Source organism: Silurus aristotelis, assembly GCF_946808225.1.
Source record: "Silurus aristotelis genome assembly, chromosome: 22".
Classification (NCBI taxonomy): domain Eukaryota; kingdom Metazoa; phylum Chordata; class Actinopteri; order Siluriformes; family Siluridae; genus Silurus; species Silurus aristotelis.
The window spans coordinates 11630565-11642407 of NC_139595.1; the positions used below are offsets into that span (position 1 = coordinate 11630565).

Below are 11843 nucleotides of genomic sequence, written 5' to 3' on the forward strand. Positions count from 1 at the left end.
ACAATGATCGGACTATATCGGCTTCCGGGTCTGCAGCCTGACATCATCATTAACATGTTCCACCTTTTTAAAAATGTTTATAAAATTAAGTTTATGGATATGAAAATTCATGTTTTCATAATTAAAATATTTTTATAATAATTAATATTTTGTAGTCACCATTTTCATCTTGTGTTCATTTATAAATGTTTGTGTGAAATATTGCATATACATATGAAATATTAAATTTTTATAATAATTATTATAAATTTATGAAAAAAGTCATATTTTTGTCAAAACAATGTCGTCACCTTTTCATTAACTTTTCAGCGTTTTTTTTATGAAATTATGTATATGAATATGAAAATTCACATTTTAAATTAAAAATTGATATAAGATTTCATTAAAACATTTTCATTAATTATTGCACTTTTTAATGGTTTTTCATCCAATTATGTTTCTAAATATGAACATTTATATTTTTTAACAACTATCATTTATCAATTAAAAAAAATCCTATTTTTGTCAAAATTATTTTTTTTTATGAAATTCTGCTTGAGAATAAAAACTTGTATATTTGACAAAAACTATCATAGTTTTTTGAAAACAAGTAATATTTTTGACAAATCATGATTTGTTATGTCATATCTAATCATAAACATGTAAATGTATCATGTTCAAGTATGCTGTACGTGCAAATATGCGTTGGTAAGACAAACCTATTTTCTTTCGTCCTAGGTGGCTGAGACTTGTGAAATCGCATTTTCAGTCCCTTCGAAGTTCAGTGCTGAAAAGAAAGCACATACAAGGCTTTGCCAAACATGAGGAATTTTCATACACTATTTACAGTTTTAAAAAGTTTTTCATGAAATTTTGATTATGAATATAAAAATATTTATATGAATATGAAAATATTTTCATAATAATTATAATTTTATAGTCATTTTTTGTCAAAACATGATTTATGTCATATCTCATCATAAATATGTGAAAGTATCGTGGTCAAATGCATGCTGTATGTGCAAATATAACTTGGTTAGAGAAACCGTTTTTCTTTTGTCCTATTAGGCTGAGACTTGCGGAATCGCATTTTTAGCGCCTAAGAAGTTCAGTGTTGACAGCACATACATGGCTTTGTCAAACATGAGGTGTTGATTAGTTCCCCATTCGGGAACTTCGAGCTGCGTCGCAACGTTTTGGGCAAGACGTGACGTCATCAGCAGGCGACGTCACGTAAAACAGGAAGCTACAAAATGGCTGTGTGGTGGTAGCGACATTAACTTCTGCTTGTTTAGGTAAGTGCTTTGTGTGTGTTATCTGTGCATTCCCCGGTTCAACGGGATGTGTCTCACCCTGGTGGGACCTGAGCAGGCTGGTGCGCACTCTCCTGAGGAAGCGTGCCATCGATGTGGTCCCCCCCCCTTGGTCAGAGAGTCAGGCTACTACAGCCCGTGCTTCGTTGTGCCGAATGGGTTGTTCCAAATGGGTTGTTCCGAATTACGTCCCATTCTAAATCTCCACTCCTTAAACTGGTCACTTATGAGGCTCAGTTTCAGGATGCTCACTCTCAAAGGGGTTGTGTCTCAGATCAAGTCCAAGGACTGGTTTGTCCTGTTAGATCTGGGGACGCATAATTCCACGTGGCCATCCTTCCCGCACACAGGAGGTTCCTGAGGTTTGCTCTCTGGGGTGAAGCTTACCAATATCGGTCCTCTCGTTCGGCCTTGCACTCTCACCCCGTACCTTCACAAAGTGTGTGAACGCGGCACTGACCCCGCTGCGGCTCCAGGATATCCGCATTTTGAATTATATCGACTATTGGTTGATATTGGCTCGAGCCCCAGGCAGTTCGGCATCGAGCTGTCGTTCTCGCCTGCATGGAGGAACTGTGGTTAAGACTGAACGGCGGGAAGTTTTCTCCAGCACAGAGAACCACTTTCCTGAGCGTGGTGTAGGACTGAGCCAGGTTGCGAGTATGGTTGTCTCCCGCCCGGATCGAAGTCATCCTCACTGCAGTCAGGAGGGTAAGAGAAGGCCAGTCACTCACTGTGAAGCTCTAGACTCTCTCTGGTGGGCGGAATCCCCTCATCATTAACATATTCCATGTTTTAACAATTTTTAAAGAAAATATGTTTATAAATAAGAAAATTTATATTTTACATATACTTTTACATTTTTATAAAAGTCATATTGTAATCAAAACATCATTTGTAATTTCACTTTTTAGTTTTACTTTTCAACGTTTTTTCATGAATTTGTTGTTTCCATAAAATTATGAAATTAATGAATTATTTTTTAACTTGAAAATTTATATTTTCATTACAACTGATATATTATTGAAAATAAAAAAAATCTTTTTTTTTTTATCTAAAAAAGTTTCTATCATAACTATCATATTTTTTTTAATGAAAAAAGTAATATTTTTGGCATAACACAGTCGCCACTTTTGACGGTTAACTTACTGCACTTTTCGATGGTTTTTCATGAAAAAAATAATGTTTTTGTCAAAACATGATTTTTCATGACAGCATTTCCGTTTTTCATTTATTCATTGCACTTTTGGACGTTTATTTTATTACATTTTGCTAAAAAAACCTTTTTTTATTTTTTATTTGTCATTTTCTGTTATTGCATTTTTAACACTTTTCATGAAATTATTCTTATGATTTTTAATATTATTATTTTTGAAATATGATTTTTTTTATTAAAATATGTTATTATGAAAATAAGAATTTTTATAATAACTCATATTTTTATGAAAAAAGTCATTGAGATCAATGAGATCTAATAACAACAATACTCTTAAACTTTAAACCAGTACAACGATTAAACAGTAGCAAAAAAAGATAAAATTTTGTTTGTTTTCTGTCTTATCGCAGCAACTTGGTCTTCAAAGAGTGAACTCTTGCGGTGCAAGAGTCTGATCCAACTCCAATAAACAGCCGCTGTATCACTTCAAAAGTTAATTTTAGTTCCTTTGAGTAGTCAAGATTTAAGATTTACACCAGGCCCATCAGGTTCAGAAAAGCATAAGTTATATCAGTCAGGTGACAAATTACCACTTTTCATCAATCACAGACGCAACATCATTGTAGAATGCTGAGAGAGGTTCCGTCACATTATTCACAACCACAAGAATTCCACTACACCCTTGATCACATCCTCTCTACGGTCACTAGGCATTATAGAATGTAAACAAAACAAGATATTATTACTTAAAAGCAATTACACAAATATAGTCCCCAGTCCCCTGCAAATTGAAAGATCTAATGTTACATTTTCCCTTGCTTTAGCTTACCTCGCATATCTTCATGAATTTTGAAGGAGACTCTCGCAAGTGCCATGGCAGGCCCAGCAATGCTGCTTTTGGTTTGTTGTCTATAGGAATAATAATATAGGATTGTTACAGTACTAGCTTTATTCATTCAATCCTGTGTTTTCCTTATCATTTCTCCCCCTCCCTCGTTCTTCGATGCTTTGAAAAAAAAAAAAAAAAATTGCACATTTACACTTGTATACTTTTATTGTAAATAAATGGACAGTGATGTGGTGCAACAACAGTTGTTTGTAAAATTTTTGTTTACCAAAATAGGATTTAATAGTGGATGTAACATGCCACTTAAATCAAATAGCACTTAAATGCGCTGACCAGCTAGCACCGGTGTTCACTGAGATATTCAACCTCTCACTGGAACAGTCTGTTGTCCCCTCATGCTTCAAACAGTCCACCTGTCCCGAAGAAGCCCCAGCCCGCCTGCCTCAACGACTACTGCCCTGTAGCCTTGACCTCAGTAGTGATGAAGTGCTTTGAAGGACTGGTCAGACACTTTATCACTGCATCTCTACCAGACACACTGGATCCTTTACAGTCTGCGTACCGCCAGAACCGCTCTACTGAGGACGCCATTGCTCAACACCATAATGTCAATGGATCTCTAACTTCCTGACAGACAGACCACAAACCGTACGGGTGGGAAAACACACCTCATCCATTCTCACCCTCTGCACTGGAGCTCCCCAGGCCATTCGGAGTTTGAACCAGGAAACACACAGAATCTAAAACTGTTCCACTCTCTACATCTTCACCTTTTTCTGCAATTTTGTTCTTTTTGCATGCTGACACTTTAAGGACAATTACATCAAATCACCTTAAATCTTACTGTTTACTGTTTACTGTCATACACATCCTTGTATATACAACTTTTTCACATATATCTTTATATACTTTATATAGTTTATATAGTTTATACTTTTTATTTATCTGCCTTCTTTTTTTCTTGGTTTATTTTTCTTCTCATTCTATTCCCTAATGCCGGACCATCGTTAAAAGCATTTCACTGCATTCCGTACTCTGTATGTATGTGTAGGTGACAAATTAAATTTGATTTGATTTGATTGAAATCAGGGGTGTCTAATCCTGCTCCTGGAGGAGAGATAATGTATTGTAGAGTTTAACTCCAACCTGGTTCAACACACCTGCCTGAAAGTTTGTAGTGATCCTAAACACCTTGATTAGCAGATTTGGTCCGTTTAATTGGGGTTGAAGCTAAACTCTGCAGGATCTTGGCTCCCCAGGAGTAGGATTGAGTGTCCATGCCTTAAATTCATTGGGGATGTAACAACAATTTAAAGATTTAAAAGGATAGGTTACCAAAGATGATCGTAATTTACTTACCAACATGACACTTCAAACACATGCAAAAATATTAATATTTTTATTTCATGAAATAAAAATTAATAGTGGTTAGGCTGTTCCGCTCTAAAAAGCATGTTGCCTTTTTAAAAAAAAATTTGAAGATAACTTTGTGTAATAAACTGATCAAATTAGTTTTTATGTTACTACCACATAATACATCAAACCTCAGCTGTTCTTGTGTCACAAATTTTAATCAAAAGAACCAATAAGGTTTGATATTAATCTAGTAGCTGATACAAATTTTATTTTAAACAAAGACTGAAATTTTTATGTTTTCATCATACAAAGTGAATGTATGTTTATAGAATATTTGAAATATGACACACAAATCGTATAGGTTACTGTTTAGACATTCATTGTATGAAAAGATGTCACTATCACTAGTTTTATGATTCATAGAAGTTAAAAGGTTTTGGACAAACATTAAAATTAGTAAATGATCACAGAATTGTCATTTTGGGGAGAGAAAGCCTGCTTTTAAATAGACTTACATCCTTATCAAGGCTCTGCAGTATTGAAATCATTTCTGGAATGTCCTCATTAAGCTTTGACCTGAATAGCTGTATCAGCTTCGAGAGATGACCATCTTAGGCCTTCAAAAAAGGACTTGCTCAGGTCTTTTGACACAAGCCTCGTGAATTCTTTGCTGATCTATAAGAACAAAAATACATTTACAAATTTAACAAAGATGCCAGGATCTTAGTGCCAGTCTTCAACAGTACTAAATTAAAACATCATGCAGGATGTTAAAACATTTTTATTTTACTCAACATGACAGAAATGGTCATATAATCTTAGGATTTTAAGTTTGCACATATATTATAACAGAACAGCACAACTTATAATTCCCAAGATATTCTGATAAATTCAAAGCAAACAGAAACAGGTCAACACAATTTACCTGTCTCTCTGTGAAAAGTGCTGGCCATTGAACTTTCATTTGTGACACTGGTGGCTCCTCCTCAACGACTTCTTGTCTTCTCAAAGAAAACGTGCTGCTCATAGCAGAATCAACAAAGCTGATGTCTGTAGTCCTCTTCTTCATCTCCACAGCTATTTACTTTCCTTATCTACAGTTTCCTGGTCTTTGCCCTGAGTTAGATCTGAAAAAAAATTAGTTTTACACCGTCTAAGTTTCTTTACTTTGTTTCCCCAAGACCTCTCTTTTCAGAATTCACTTTCAGTTCCTGACAACCTGCATCTCTCAGCTTTTGTTTGTAGTTGCCCATCTTAAACTTTAAACTAATTTTTCACCCATACCATCCAGCTGTAGATTTTGGCTTTTTGAGACAGGGGTGTTTTTCAATTAAGGCAGCTGCTACACTGTCAATCTCTTCATTTCCAGGATAGGCTTTGTATGAGTATATAGTTTCTGCAAGTTGCTCAAGAATGTCAATCTTCATGTCTCTGGGAACTGACAGAAGTGTTCCATCCTTTCGAAATGCCTCATTGCTATGTCTTAGCCTTAACTACACATCAAAAAACAGGGATGGGAAAGGCGATTGGCCATGGCTGCGAACGGGCGGAAATGGCTCTGAATGGATGCTGGGTGAAAAAGTTGATGTGGATGAAAATTCACTTTCAATTCAAAATTGCAGTGTCTAATCTGGGGTCCGACAATGTATCTGGAAAAAGGGGTGAAAATGATCTTCAGTGTCACCTTGTCTTTGGGCAGATCAGCTACACATGTAAGGTTACAGAAATCATGGAAGCCTTCATCAGCAATCTGGAACATGATCAAGCCTAACTTTTCGAATGTTTTGTGGGGAGATGATCATGCGACATAGCATTTTCTTATAGGAATAGAAAATTCCAAGGTTTCTTTGCAATTGGGGAAAGAGTAAAAACATGTGATAACATTGATTAATGATTACATACTTTAATGTGAACTCCTGGAAAATTATGTGCAAAAATTATGTACATTTTAACAAATGTACTTTTGTGAAGCAAGAAGGTTTTTGGTGTAATGTATAGCTTGGCAGCTCTTACATATGGATAGACTGAATGGTATCCATTAAGATCTTGGGGTTCCACAACTTGCAGATCAGAAGTGCAATTACTCGTCAGCTCATAACTTTGCAAATGCTCTATGTACCAGGTTTTGAAGAGTTTGAGAATGAATGACACTTGTTTGTGATTTGTGATTTTAACAATCTAGCTAAAGTCGGGCAGTCCACTAGTCTGCCCTACAGACAACAACATTCCCTCTGAGTACCATAGACGCATGCATGGGTTGAAAGAATTAAAGTGTTTATGTTTCCATATTTAAGCTGAATAGCCTGCCTCAAGGAATGTTCAAGTGTGTCAGGTGAAACAACAATAACGTGTCCTACTACTAGATCAGGTTTGAAAACACTTGGCAAATCAGTAGGGAGAAAAGGATTTGTACCGATTGGCCAGGCAGAGGGACTGAGCTGGGAAGGATGTGCTGCAATTTAGAGCAGTAAAGGATGGAGATGGAAATGTGTTGAGCAGTGAGGAGAGTGTGTTGAGAAGATGGAGGGAGTATTTTGAGCAGCTGATGAACGAGGAAAATGAGAGAGAGAGAGAGAGAGAGAGAGAGAGAGAGAGAGAGAGAGAGAGAGAGAGAGAGAGAGAGAGAGGTTGGATGGTGTGGAGATGATAAAGCATGAAGTGTATAGGATTAGTAAGTAGGAAGTGAGAGCAGCAATTAAGAGGATGAAGCGTGGAAAGTCAGTTGGACCAGATGACATACTGTTAGAAGCATGGAGATGTTTAGGAGTGAAGATTTTAACAAGATTGTTTAACAGGATTTTGGAAGGTGAGAGGATGCCTGAGGAATGGAGAAGGAGTGTGCTGGTACCGATCTTTAAGAATAGGGGAGCTGTGCAGACCTGCAGTAACTACAGGGGAGTTAAGTTGATCAGTCACACCATGAAGTTATGAGTAAGAGTAGTGGAAGCCAGGCTGAGAGAAGAGGTGACCATCTGTGAGCAACAGTATGGTTTTATGCCGAGGAAGAGCACCATAGATGCATTAATTGCTTTGGGAATTTTGATGGAAAAGTATAGAGAAGGTCAAGTCAAGTCAAGTTTATTTCTATAGCGCTTTTCACAACAGACATTGTCTCAAAGCAGCTTTACAGAAATCAACAGTCAAGGTGAATGGTGTGCATTTATCCCTGATGAGCAAGCCTGTGGCAAGGAAAAACTCCCTTAGTCAAAAGGGAACCCATCCTCATTTGGGTGACATCAAGAGTTTGATCATAAATCTTTCAACAATACAGAACACTAGAGAGTGAGAACTAACATGAGTACTGAAGGTCAGAAGGAGTTGCATTGTGTGTTTGTGGATTTAGAGAAAGCGTACGACAGGTTGCAGAGAGAGGAGTTGTGGTATTGTATGAGAAAGTCAGGTGTGGCAGATAAGATAAGATAAGATAAGATAAGATAAGATAAGATAAGATAAGATAAGATAAGATAAGATAAGATAAGATAAGATAAGATAAGATAAGATAAGATAAACCTTTATTTGTCCCACAGTGGGGAAATTTCTATGTTACAGCAGCATGAAAAAAAATAAATAAATGCAAATATATAAAAGACTAGACAATAGACATACTATAGTATACAAGTATATACACAACATAATGTATAAATACAAATGAGGAAAAAGTACGTATTGCAGGTAGTATTGCACACAGGTGGTATTGCACGTATTACAGGTAATATTGCACGTATTGCAAGTGATATTGCACACAGGTAGTATTTTACACAGTAAAACAGTAATAACAGTAACTATTACACCATTGAATAGTAATAACAGTGTGTATTATGGTTAATGGTTCACTGGGAGCAGCTTTGATTGTAAAGTCTAATAGCAGCAGGGAGAAAAGACCTTCTATAACGCTCCTTCAGACACTTAGGATGTAACAGTCTGTCACTGAAGGAGCTGCCTAACGAGGTAACAGTTTCATACAGGGGGTGAGAGGCGTTTTGCAGCAATGATGATAGTTTTGCTACCATCCTCCTTTCTCCCACTTCCTGTACAGTGTCCAGGGGAATCCTCAGGACTGAGCTGGCCTTCCTGATCAGCTTGTCCAGTCTCTTCCTGTCTGCAGTAGAGATGCTGCTGCCCCAGCAGACCACACCATAGAATATGGCTGAGGCCACCACAGAGTCAAAAAAGGTCTTCAGTAGCTCTCCTTGCACTCCAAAAGATCTTAGTCTCCTCAGCAGAAAGAGTCTGCTCTGCCCTTTCTTATAAATTGCCTCAGTGTTGTCTGTCCAGTCCAGTTTGTTGTTTAGGTGAACACCCAGGTATATGTAAGAGTCCACTCTCACAATGTCCTTTCCCTGAATGTTTACCAATGGAAATGATGAAGTGTGTTTGCGCCTACAGAAATCCACCACCAGTTCTTTGGTTTTCACCGCGTTTATCTGGAGGCAGCTCCGTTGGCACCAGTCCACAAAGTTCTGTATAAGTCCTCTGTACTCTCTGTCATCATCATTCGTGATCAGACCGACGATGGCAGAGTCATCAGAGAACTTCTTTAGGTGACAGGTTGCTGAGCTAAACATGAAGTCTGCAGTGTAGATGGTGAAGAGAAACGGGGCTAGAACCGTTCCCTGCGGGGCTCCAATGTTGCAGACAATCATGTCAGACTCACAGTCACGAGTCCTCACATACTGTGGTCGGTCTGTGAGGTAGTCCAGTATCCAGGCAGACAGATGATGGTTCACTCCCATGTACACTATCTTATCCCTCAGTAGTGCAGGTTGGATGTTGTTAAAAGCACTAAAGAAGTCAAAAAACATGACTCTCACAGTGCTCCCAGCCTTTTCCAGGTGTGAAGTAGCCCGATTTAGAATGAAGATGACTGCGTCTTCCACGCCAATGCCAGGTTGGTAGGCAAACTGAAGTGGATCCATTGATGGGCTCACCAGAGGTCGGAGATGAGTGAGCACCAGCCTCTCCATTGTCTTCATCAGATGGGAGGTCAGTGCTACTGGTCGGTAGTCCCCAAAGTCTTTTGGGCGCGACGTCTATGGAACAGGCAACACGCAGGAAGTTTTCCAAAGCTGTGGCACCTTCCCCAGCTTCAGGCTCAGGTCAAACATGTACAGCAATATGCCGCACAGCTGGTCTGCACAGTTCTTTAGTAGCCTGGAGCTGATGCCGTCTGGGCCCGCAGCCTTCCTCGCTTTGATCTTCCTGAGCTCCATTCTCACCTAGGCTTCTGTAAGGGGCAGTGTGTATTGGTTGGAGTGTTGACTGGAGGGAATCGGCAGGGGGCGGGGAGTTAGGTGTGTTGTGAAATGACTGTGAGCTGAAAGCAGTGCAGAGAGAGGTGGGGCTGGAGCTGCTTGCTGTAGAAGCAGAGAAGGGGGATTGCAGCAGGGGGACTGGATGGGGGCAGGGGAGGGTAGCCGATCAAATCTGGTAAAGAATAGATTCAGATCATTTACCCACTGCTGGTCACCCTCAGCCTGAGAGCTGGGTTCCTTATGACCAGTGATGGTCTTGAGCCCCTTCCACACACCTCTGACCGCTGCAACTGATCCTCCATCTTTCTCCTGTAAGCATGCTTTTCCTTCCCTGATCTTCTTTCTTAGTTCTCTCTGGACAGTTTTCAGCTCGTCCTTGTTTCCCGATTTAAAAGCCCTCTTCTTCTCTTTAAGGAGAGTCTTTATATCAGGGTTAATCCACGGTTTGTTGTTGGGAAAACACCGTACAGTCCTGGTGGGTACAGTATTCTTCACACAGAAGTTAATGTAGTCAGTAATACAGTCTGTTAAACTCTAAATATCCTCCCCATGAGGGTTGCACAATTTCTCCTACATAGTAGTTTCAAAACAGTCTTTCAGAGCCGCATTGGTCTCATCAGACCATGTCGTCACTGTGTGGGAGGTAGCTGGTTGCCTGCATACAAGGGGTTTGTACACAGGTAGGAGATGAACCAGGTTGTGATCCGATCTTCCCATGGGGGGGTAGGGGTGCTGATGTATAAGCCTCCTTTGTGTTTGCATAGAATAAATCCAGTGTTTTATTGTCTCTGGTGTGACATGAAACATACTGGGTGAATGTGGGCAGAGTGGAGGATGGAGGGGAATGATTAAAATCTCCAGAGATAATTAAAAGGGCATTTGGGCTCTGTGTTAACAGTCTGTTAACAACAGAATGCAGGACATTGCATGCCGATTCACTGACAGCAGAGGGGGGAATATACGCATCTATCGCGATAACATGCGAGAATTCCCTCGGCAGATAGTATCGTCTCATGCTAGCGGCTAACAGCTCAATGTCCTTACAGCGGATCTGCTCTTTAATAGTGATGTGTCCAGTTTTACACCATCTGTTATTCACAAACAATGCCAGTCCACCTCCCTTTCGCTTACCGCTCTCCATCATTCTGTCAGCACGCAGTAAATTAAATCCATCCAGAGCCACGGTCGTATCCGGTGTTAGCTTGGTTAGCCATGACTCCGTGAACAGCATGATGCTACACTACCGGAATTCCCTCTGATGTCGGGTAAGAGCCGCTAGCTCGTCCATCTTGTTGGGTAAAGATCTTATATTTCCCATAATGATGGACGGGAGAGTTGGTCTGTAACGTCTCTTTTTTTAATGCCGACACATAGCTCCAGCACGGTTCCCCCGTCATCTCCTTCTTAGCTCCAATCATAGGGAATATTCATTTTTTTTCCTAGTAGCATCAGCGTGTTGCGGAATGCTAACAGCTGATCCCTGGTGCAAACAATAAGACCATGGCTGTGAACAGAGTTTCCAGACGTGACTGTGAACAAAGTCCAAAAAAGCAGGAAAATTAGAGCAAACTCTGTGGCTTTGTTTATGTCCATTGTGCAGTTTCCAAATTTACATGCATACACTTAAAAAAAAAAAGACACAAAGTGCCAGAACACTATGAAATAAATAAAAAAAGCACAAACTTAACGGGAGCTGCTGCAACAGGCTGCCACTTATATGCCTTATGATAAGTATGTAAGGGTGATGCAGGATATGTATAGGGCAGTGTGACAGCAGTGAAGTGTGCAGTAGGAACAACAGACTGGTTCAAGGTGGAGGTTGGACTGCATCAAGGATCGGCTCTGAGCCCTTTCCTGTTTGCAGTGGTGATTGACAGGTTGATGGAAGAGGTCAGACAGGAGTCTCCATAGACTATGATGTTTGTGGTTGATGTGATTTG

At 39.4% G+C, this 11843-nt stretch overlaps 1 long non-coding RNA gene across 1 annotated transcript; it reads left to right on the forward strand.

The window, feature by feature from the left end:
- Positions 1-10220: 10220 nt before the first annotated feature.
- Positions 10221-11547, forward strand: LOC310717837. The gene is made up of 2 exons (XR_014530965.1): positions 10221-10321; positions 11427-11547. It is a non-coding gene; the product is annotated as an uncharacterized lncRNA (long non-coding RNA).
- Positions 11548-11843: the final 296 nt, after the last annotated feature.